General features: G+C 32.5%; 1 protein-coding gene across 5 annotated transcripts in view; it reads right to left on the reverse strand.

The window, feature by feature from the left end:
- The window catches only part of CNTN5 (contactin 5), a 1,325,220-nt gene extending 1,315,200 nt beyond the window's left edge, over positions 1–10,020 (reverse strand). For 3 of the 5 annotated variants that reach the window (XM_087868224.1, XM_045790823.2, XM_045790826.2), the window contains exon 1: positions 9,936–10,004. The gene's annotated coding sequence lies outside the window, so the exon portion shown is untranslated. Of the gene's footprint in view, positions 1–9,935 lie in introns of all 5 variants that reach the window. The other 2 variants (XM_045790825.2, XM_045790824.2) reach the window with 2 other exon arrangements.
- Between the last annotated feature and the right edge of the window lie 1,005 nt (positions 10,021–11,025).

Genomic DNA, 11,025 nt, shown 5'->3' on the forward strand with positions numbered 1-11,025 from the left:
ATCAGAGGAACTTACTATTTTCAAGTAAATATATCTATAACATTTTTCAATCACATGGTATTCAAAAAGAATAGCTGAACATCTCCTCTCCTAATCAATAAAATATAATCAATGCTCTAAATAATTCTGTACAAGGACATTAAAGACTACTTGTGTCAGACAAAGCAAAACACAATATAATAAAAAGGCCCAAAACAGGAAATCTCTTTAAATATGTGCAAGTAAAATAAGACCATGAAAAGACAAGAAAACATCTCCTTATCATCAAATTACAAGCTTGTGCTAATAAAATAAGTGATTTTCCAAAACTGGATTGATTGTACCTATGTGAATTTATACAAAATTCAAATGACTTTTCTCTTTTTAAATATTTCTTGAACCCAAGCATTTAAAAAAAAATGTAAGCAAACTAGGGATGTACTGCATGGTGACTAACATAATATAATAAAAAAATTATTAAAAAAAATAAAATACTTGCAGAGTGTCTATGTGTAGTAAATTAAAAAAAATGTAAGCAACTGTACTTAAGATATGAAGGAAATGATTTTGACTCCTAAATCTACAGTTTTATTTCCTTCTTACAAAAAAAAACTGTAAAATAGTAATTAATATCATTATTTTACAAGGAAAGAAACAGATGCTTGGAAAGGTTTTTGGATTGCTCAGGGAAACACAAGGAAGCTGTTGAGTCAGGATGAAATCTGAGTAATAGTAACAAGTCCATGCTCTTTCCATGGCCTCCCCAGATGCTATGAATGGGATCTCTTGTCTCATTACTTCCGTTTGGTGGACTCTATCCTAGACTTAGCTGTCAACACCAACAATTTTGTTTCTTTCAATTTTTCCCTTTATCAAAATCTCATAATACATGATCACTGGATTACAGTGGACTTACTCCCCTCCCACCTCCCTGGCCCCCCAAAATCCTTTGTGTTTATTGATTTTAACTTTCTTGCTTGAGAGGTTAATAAGGTGAGGAGTTGATTTTCCCAAGTCACAGTTAGGGGCAAAACTGGGACTGACCCTCATCTTAAATGCTATCTAATCTTGCAATGAACTAATTATCTCTTGTTTTTTAACAGAATGCCAATTCTTCATGTATCTCTAAGAATCCTTTACATTTCATTTGATATATTTTAACTTTTCTCTGCATTAGAAAGTTTTTTATTTACATTAATTAATTTTCCTACTTCCTTCTTTACACCCATCTTGCTTCTGCTTCTCTTCCCTCCAACTGAAAAGAGTCTTTGCCAATCCATAATCGAAACTTCCTTCAAGTCTTAGTACTTCTCATTTGGTCTAGGGGAATCAGTTTAATCCATCCATTAAGACAATGACTATTTCTGTTCCTCCAATGTCTTCAGAATGTGTGACCAATAATTATGGTTACTAGAACATTTTCTTAAGTTTCTTATCAAATTGTTTCTGGACTGACAGTTTTCCACCTTTCTGTTGTCTGAGATCAAACCTCTCACTTCCTTTGGATTGCCAAAACTAAGTGGCACTGTGTACACTAATTTTGTAAGAAATGCCTTTCTAAGTAAATTCCTTTAATAAAAGAGAAGATACACAAAACAATCTCTAAATGCCCATGGTCTATACCTCTCAGTGCTGCTTTACACAATCAGGACAGCATTGTGCCTCATATAAAAATAGAATATTTTGGTAGACAGATAACTTAAAGCTTTTATCTTACAATATATATTGGAGTGAAAACAATTTTTTCCCCAGACTTATGTTGTTGTAGTTTCTAACACTGTCATTTTTGTCATTGAAAAATAGATTGTTTTTCTTATATATTAATATTATCACAACTGCATGACATTGATTATCCTAATTTTGCATGTAAAGAAAGGTTAAGTAACTCTTCTAAGATTAAACAGCTAACAAGTTGTGGAGCCACGACTGAACCCTAAAATTCAAACATCAAATTCCCTAATCCATACTGCCCTCCCTCATTTAGATATTTTATTATAATGATCAAAATAATGTTTAAAAACATGGTTACTACTGCTCTGGTGCTACTATTATTACTATTACTATCTGGAAGGGGCTGTGTAAGTAAAACTCCATTAGCTTTGCAGTTAGCCCAACCCCATAAATAAGTTTATAGCACCATTAATATTCTATACTTAATAACTGAGAGAAATCAAGCTAATTTATAATCATATATAAGTAAGGTATCTTTTCACAGCATTGAAGCAAACCACCTTCATTTTACCACAGATTCATCTATATCATCAGAGACTAGATCGTTCTAAGATACTAAAGTTAGCACTATAATGAGATGTAGAAAAACACAGCATTCATTTAAAGTGGTTAGGTGAGTCTCGGAATCAAAGTTACTTCAAAATAACTTAGGCAGTAGGAAGTAAATGCATCAGAGAGCCAATGCTAGCATGGAATACTCCAAGACTCAGTAGGAGAAAACTAACAGCAGTCTCCAAACGGAGAACATTTTGAACATTTGCATCTTAGCTGTATATAACTCTATCACTGCACATTTCACATTGAATTACATTCACTCGATGTGCTTATTTCCTCCACCAGCTCATAAACTATTTATCTTCCTTTATATTCTTACTTAACTACAACTGCACACATTAGGCCATTGGAGTGCATGAAATAATGTAGCAATGGCTTTAAACGTGAAGAAACGACTTTTTATTAATGCAACTTACTGAGGTATATACTAACAAGACCACCTTAAAAAATGAGAAACAAACAAATACAGTCCTAACTTTTTAAACACAGTTAATAGGGTAAATTTTCATAAAATCAATTCTGGATCATTTAACTTAAATCTTAAGGAACCACTCTTTCTTACTAAGGTTATTGCTTTTTGAAAATACTGAAGAAGTCAAAGTAAGGTGAAGGTAAGTAAATATCCAAAAGAAAGTAAAAATTCAACAAATATTAAGGACCACTTATTCATTGAACTTAGAGAATATATTTTATATTTTCTACCAGTTATTTGCAAATTCTGACTATATGCATAGGGTAAAAAAAAATTCAGATTGGACATTATCGTTTTAGCCAGTCTTTTACTTCATCTTTACTCTACTTATCACTGTTAAATATTCAGTATTTGAAGGAAGCAAGAGTCTTAAAATATGAAGTCAACCCATATGGACACACACAAAAATTCTCTTGTCATATGTAACAATGAAAGGTTTGAGAGATAATGTTGTATCAGAAATCTAGCAATGGATAACTGCCTTTCCACTTGAATTGCAGTATGCTCATTTTATAGATTACGTTCAGTTCTACCAGAGAAATTTTTTAGCTTTTGGTCTATATATCTCAATATTGCTTTCCACAATTAGGACAGCATTGTGCTTCATATAAAAATAGAATATTTTGGTAGAAAGAAACTTAAAGCTTATATCTTACAATACATATCGGAGTGGAAACTAATTTTCTTCCCAGACTTAACTCTTTAAATAATTACATCACATTATTAAAATTAAGCAATAGATGAACTTTGGTTCAGACACAGTGATAAAGTAAATACTATTACAGACTCAAATATGTTCTGTATTAACTTCCTTTAGTATTACAACAGTAAAACTAGAGATCTTATACAAGTTGATATTTGAATTCTAAAACTCAGAATAGTGCAATTTCTAGAGACTCATTTTCTGCTTCACATTTTATTAAATTGTCCCAAATCATTACCATCTTAAGGAAGCCCACAACCTAAATTTTATCCAAATTTGCCAATACACAGGAACATTTTCTCACTCACATTTCTCATTGACTTTGTATTTCATTTTGGTGTCCCATTAAACACATATTACTGAAAAAAAAACAAAAACAAACAAAAAAACCCCCAAAAACTTCCAATCCATGAGAAAAAAGTATTCACCACCACCACCACCACCACCACCACCACCAACAACAACAACATGAACAGTCCTTTATACATATGTAGGGGAAAAATAATTTACATTTCTTTTCTAACTTGAGTTCCTGGGCTTCTTAACTGAAACTGTTGAAAATCTCCTATATAATTTAGCTACTGAGTGCACACTATGTTCATCGTGAAAAAGTTTATATCTAGCAATTATGTTATCTAGATATTCAGTTCTTGATTAAGAGAATATGGGTATAGCAGTTTCCTGTGAGTTAACATATTTCAATTTTAAATTTTCTAATCTTAAAAGACAATGTTTTACAGGTCATTAATAGCAACAAGGAAATTATATATTTGAAGTCCCAATCTTCATTTAATAGCTATAAAAATAATTAAGATTTTCATAGCAAAAAAAGTATAAACTGTAAAAATCTCTGACCCAGAAATTTAAAAGGAGAGGGTTCTAATTCTATCTTTTGCATTAAAAGTAATGTTGAACAAGTGCTTCACCTCTTTATATCTCTGTTTATTATTCTTCGTGATAATATGTGAAAATACAAACTCTGTCCACCTGCTAAATCATATTATCCTGTCACTTTTTCCTAGGTGTCCTGATAATTTATACCATCAATGACTCATGAGATCTGTGGTTATTTTTAATGAGATGGCTATTTTAGCATTAGAAACTAATTCACTAGCTCACATATTGCCATTTGAATACTGGTATTGAATGAAGAAGAGTATTAAATTGAATTATGAAGTTTAAAGTTTCAATTCTATTACAAATTATATGACTTATGAAGTTCCTATCACAAAATATACTCAAAATTAGAAAAAAAATAATACAAATTGTTTTATTAATTTTGAATACAAGAGATGAGATTAATCTACATCATTTAGTAAAGAATATGAAGAGGAAAGCTTCAAAATAATGCAAGAAGGCAAAACACAAAATCTAACAAGATTCAATATGAGAGCTTTTCTAATAATTTCAGAAATATTTGAATTTGTTTAGGTGCACTGGAAACAATTTCATATTAGTGATCATGAAATACCAATTAAATAAAAATTTATTTCTAGAGAACAAGAAGTCTTTTTTAAATTCCTACTGTCACTCACCTGCGTCTTCCAATTAGTATTCATCTTAATCACCAAGGAGTTCATCTAATTCTCTCATTTCTGAGACTATAAAATACAATAGTATCTCAGCAAATGTAACATAATTGAAAAGTGAGTTCTTATATAAAGTTAAAATGGGAGAACCTAGGGGAATTAAAATAATATTTATATTTGGTTTATATTATATTTGGCTTAGCTTCAGAAAATTTCTTTATTACTTTTAAATAAGAAATTAAATATTTAAGGAAATAAAGATGATATTTTATATACTTACAAGTAAATCTTTCATCCAATAAATACACCATTTCTCTACTAGTTTTCTCATAAATACAAACTCCTGAAATTAGTGAAATCTTTCTGATAATACATTTAAAAGTGTTTATAGCTCCAAACATATTAAAACTGTAATTGCCTGTGATAGTATCTCTCTTAGTAAGAATCCCTTATTTTTTTAGGTTCACAATTAATGTTTCTGCCAATATTATGATAGGAAAAGAATTTTAATACACCTTTCATCACCTAAGTGATCAACATAATTTCTCTACCTAAGCTCCCTATGTATAGTGCATACTGGATCACAGTGTAAGATGAAGTCATCTTCTTGAGCTTTAACAGCTATAAGAATGATAAGGAGCAGATTCCTACCCCAGCCCCATAAAATGTTTATTGTATACCATTATACTTTTCTTGTTGATGGTCACAAAAGAGAGTTTTTGATCACTCATAAATAAAATATTTTAGTTTCCCTCCTTGCCCAGCTATACAATTGCTTAAATTTTAGATAAAGTTCAGATTAGTTATTTTAACCCTTAAGCATGTCCATATTTTAGAGTCACAAACTATAAAGGTATACTTGCAGGAAAGCTCATACAACTATATTAATACCTTATTTTCTATCAGAATCTCAACTTTTTCTCATCTATACAAATATAGGAAATACTTGGAACCATGATTGGTATAAGAGAAAATGTGCAAATCGTGCTGGATTGTTTAAAAGAAATCCACTTGCTAAAAATAAGTAAAAGTGGTATCCACAAGGAAGCAAGTTATTTAGGTCATTATGGATTTTTAAGGAACCACTGAGAAGACCAGAAAAAAATCAATTTTACACCCGAGTTGTCAAATGCATCCAATGAAACATTTTTAGAATTGTTTAAAAATGACAATGATCACAAGGAATTTCAGCTTAAGAAATGCATGGAAAAAGAACAATCATACTTTCTAAAATTTCTTGAAAGTGATAATTCTCACACAATTTTATATTAGATTAAGAAATGGTTTATTCACTGATTTTTTGATGTCCATAAAAAGACAGAACTTTGTTTTATTTTCCAGGATTACTTTATGGCCTATTGGATTTCCATTTCCCTGAAAAACTAAAAAGAGCTTCCATAATTTTAAGTCTTATGAGCTGATGTTTAAGAACGCTATAATGTCAAAAATACAATATCTAATACTCTGGAATGTGAAGTTAAAGAGCTGTGTTTTAATTTAAGGGATTGATCTATATGAAAATGCTCTATATTTGGCTTATACATATATTTATAATAGATAAAACATAAATGGAATTAAATACATGGTCTTTTACTAAATTCATGGAATTATAATTTAATACTGCCAAATAACTTTGATGAAAGAATTTAATTGTAAAACCATCTTCAGTAGAAAGTAAATATATACAATAAAGCAGTTTAAAGTTTTCTCTCATATCCACTGTATCAATGGAACACTACCAAATTAGTTTTATTCATTCTTACTGAAAATAATTAACTAATAAATTGTTCAAGTGTCTGGGAAAAATATCAACTGATACTATTCTGTTTATCAGAACTCTTCTAACATTATACATTTGAATATCAAAAAAATCATAAAAGGAGAAATTAATTGGGCATAGGTAGGGAGTAGGGAGATGGGACATAGTTCATAATAGTTTTTATTCCTAAATATCATAGTAAGGAGTTTTATATACTTCATTACTTTTTAAAATGCACCAATCTCTAATGCAGAATTATTGATTACAAATGCTCAGAAAATAGACCTCTGCAAAGATTCTACTGCTTTGAGCTTCCGACCAGCCTCTTTCCTGCTATAAAGTGCTAAGAAGTTCATGTGACATATTAGCACAGCCTTATAACACTAATCTAAAAAAATCTTGTCAGAAAGATTTGTATCTTCAGTAATAAAAAAGGGATAAATAAATCTGAGATCTTGAAGTCAGAATTTTAAGACACCAAATTATATAAATATATGGACCTGTTGAAATTAAGATAAATTTTCAATCTCTTAGTAAAATTTTAAGAAAAAATATATTTTAAAAAACCAGACAATTCAAAGACTATATAGTTAATCAAGATATGTGTGGTAGAATGGATTCAGCAAATCACATTTTAATCATCTTGACCTCATAAAATCCTAAATTAATTTTGATGCATGGGGATCACTAAGTGCTGCTATAAAACTTGTTTTAGTAAATGGAACTTAAATGTCAAATCATCTTTACACTATTACAGCCATAGGCAAATTTCCCTTTCTTTCTTTCTTTCTTTCTTTCTTTCTTTCTTTCTTTCTTTCTTTCTTTCTTTCTTTTTTATTCACAAAAACATATGTTTTGTTTTCTCTAGAAGTAAGACAAACTCCAAAATGACTTGACCAGCATAGCATCCCCTTACTTTCTTTATCTGGAGAGCCCTCTACCCTTTACTGACACCCTCTGGTCCTTATCACTAAATCAGTTTTGAGAGGAAACCACACTCTAACTTCTAACCTAAAGGAGGTAAAGATTTTCCAAAATGTTAATTAAAAAATACATTTAAAGGAATAGATATTAGCCATCTTAATAAACATTTTAATAAACAGTTTTACTTAATTGGGCCCATAAAATTAGTAAGTAAATGTGTAAAAGCAACTAATTTTTAATCATTTTGTTAAATAAACATAGCCTATGTGTACATTCATTATTTGATTTTAGTTAATCTTGCTAACCTGATAAAGATTTCAGACCACCTCATAGTTGAAGGGTTGCTTTGGTAGAGAAACATTAAGGTATTTCAGCGATCCATTTTAAAAATTCCACAGCTGTACTTTCCCAGATCTATTTTCAAATGTATTATAGTATAACATGTGCCTCATAATTTATAGACAAAGTCTGACATTTAGTTAATCTATCAGGACAAATATTCTTTTTTCTAACTTTGAGAATCCTTTCTATTCAATTGTGTATGCAATCAAAGAAAAAAATTAAAATTAGCACTTTTTCTCAGTTCTTAGTATTCAGAACTTTTAAACTTTAGAACAATTTAAAGTCTCCACTAACCCCTGCAAAAAAAAAAAAAAGCATTGATACTTATATTGCAATAAACATTTCACCGATTTTCAAATATTTGCGTATTTCAAATATGCTTTAATATCATCTTACCACACTCCACTTAAGTTGTTTTTCAAATTCTGTTTCATTTTTTATGTCACATTTCCTTTATTTAACTTTTAACTTTGCAATTTATGCTTTGTTTCCCTCACTAGACTTGGTTGGTCTTTGTATGTAATATCTTTATTTTTCAATCATTTGCTTTATGTCACATATTCTTACACAGTCATATTGTTTTAGAGTTTTTTTCCCAGTTGAGTTAGGAAACACAACCTGCCAAGTTTGAGACTCAATATAATGGTCCACATAGAACTTTCGATAATTTGAGTACAAAGTAGGAAAATATGCAAAGAAATAGTCGTTAGTTGCTTCAAACTGACTACAGGCACTTCGAAAAAAAAATAATGACCTAGTCGTTTCTGATTCTTTTATGTTTAGAGTCACAACATTAATCATGATGGACTTCTTCAAGCTTCCTATGACAATCATAAGTATTTCTGTACCTCTGTTACAGTTCAATAGTAATCAATTATACCTTCATTAATTTTTAAATTTGACCTACTATTTATCTGTTTTTTTTTTAATGCTAGTGTCCTAATGAACATATACTTCTTTCATCCTTATTTCCACAGTTAAAATTAAGAATCAAGGTGGAAGTATGGTATCTCTAAATTATTTTATCTTTTCAATTAGAAAAAAATACAGATGGATTGAATATAGGTAAGGAATTTCACATACAACAGTTTAAAAGTTTTTGCTTCCAAACCTGCATTTAAATTACCACAATGTACTGTATTTTTCATGCTAATGAGGTTATAAAAGTTTAAAATAAAATAATTCAAAAATATTTAGTGGATCCTGTTTTTCCAAAATAAAATTAAACAATTAAAAAAATTTGAGATTGTCAGAGTAATTCTCAGCTTATTGTACACCATGTTCATATTTATGCAAATTAATATTCTCTTCCACTTTTCAACAAAAAGCTCAATAAGGATGTGTGAACATATTTTTATTTTCTTTAAAAAAAATCTGCCACATTTCTACACAACATTTAGAAAACACCACAGCATAACCCAAGGTACTGTTGTTCTTTGGTCTCTGGAACTTTACAGAACTCCACTTATAGAACATCCCTCCTGAATTTTAACAAGTTATTGCACTACCAGATGCCCAGTTATTGGCCTCTCTTCTTACAAATACATTGCTCAATCATAAGGCACACATTCAGTATCTGTGAACCACATCCTATTCTCTGAGCTTTTAGTCTCTTCTGTGGAAAATTCTTACCCTCACCTGGCATTTATTACCTTGCCTTTTACCTGCAGGAATTGTTTACTCTTATTTTGGATGACACGATGAGATAAACAAATAGGTTATATTTACTCTTGCTTCAACTTTTCTGACATAAAATCCCAGCGGAGAAAAAAAAATACATGTTAAAAAAAAAAGGCTTTACATTACAGTTTTTAAATTCTGGCAACATGGCAAGAAAAGATGGCTTTGCAGAAGCGAGTGTGTCAAAAATTGTAAGTGCCTGGAAGATGAAGTGCACAATCACAGAAAGCAGTCACTGGCAAAGGAATGCCAGCCACTTACCAATGAGATGCTAGACTCCCCTGTCCTTCCTCTGTGACTCTCAATTCCTGTCTCCCATCCTCCTGCCCGTCAGCACAGTTCAAATAGAGCAGTTCCTTGAGTCCTACTCAGCCTGTGGCAGAAGAGAATTGCGGAGTTTTTAATCATTCAGAGGGAATCCTCCGGCTTGCCCTGCTTCTCCCTGAAGAGGGGACCCAGGTAACTCATCCTTTCCGCCCCGAGCTTTAATGGCACTTTGGCTGCTGCCTTCTCGCAGTTACGCGCCCCCACTCCGTAGTTGGTTATATTGGGAAGTAGGTGCGGCGCCTCCTCAGGCTGGTACGTTTGGGGCTAGAGTGTTTTCCTCCAATGCGTCCGCGCGCCCCGCGCCCCGCGCCTCTGACTGGCTGTGTCCTTCCCGGAGCGGTCCCTCGCCCCTCCCCGCTCGCCCGCGCTGTCGCTGTCGCCCGCGCCCCGCGCCTCACTGCCTCTCGCTGAAAAGGTTCATTTAGCATGTCCCCGGGCTGAAAGGTCTGTTTGCCTCCAGAAGGGTTTTATATGTTTCTCTACTCGTCTCACTAGTCAACCGGTATTTCCCTTCGCGCCGAAGTACGGAGGGCTTCTCCTCCCCCCTGCTTTTCGGCTGTGCAACCTTTCCAAATTTAACATTCATAGATTACAAAGCAAATATGTTGGCTGGTGACTGCACGGGAGATCTCAGACAAGAGTTCCTTCCCCTGCTCGCCGGCGGCTGTCTGCCTTCTTCCTGATTCCGACTGCGTGGCTTTTACCCCAGACAGCCGCGGCACGGGCTGATGCGTTCACTAAGCTTGGCTGGCAGCGGACTTGGACTTCTCACTTTGGAGAATTTGCCCACGTCCTGACTGGGCAGCACGTCTCTTTGTTCATACACTTGCGAGTTTTATCTAAGGACGATTAGGCTCTTTGGCTCTTTTTATTTCTCTTTGATCCCCCCCCGCCCCGTGTCAGTCCTGAATAAGCTAAGGAAACAGTCGGCTTAGTCTCAGACAGCAGCCCTTTTTCTGAAATTTTATATCACAATAGATGTAATTGGAAAAATAACACAGGTAGTAAATCCACAGTGTGGCAG

The sequence above is a fragment of the Ursus americanus genome, chromosome 16 (assembly GCF_024610735.1).
Source record: "Ursus americanus isolate L20-20 chromosome 16, mUrsAme1.1.p, whole genome shotgun sequence".
Classification (NCBI taxonomy): Eukaryota; Metazoa; Chordata; class Mammalia; order Carnivora; family Ursidae; genus Ursus; species Ursus americanus.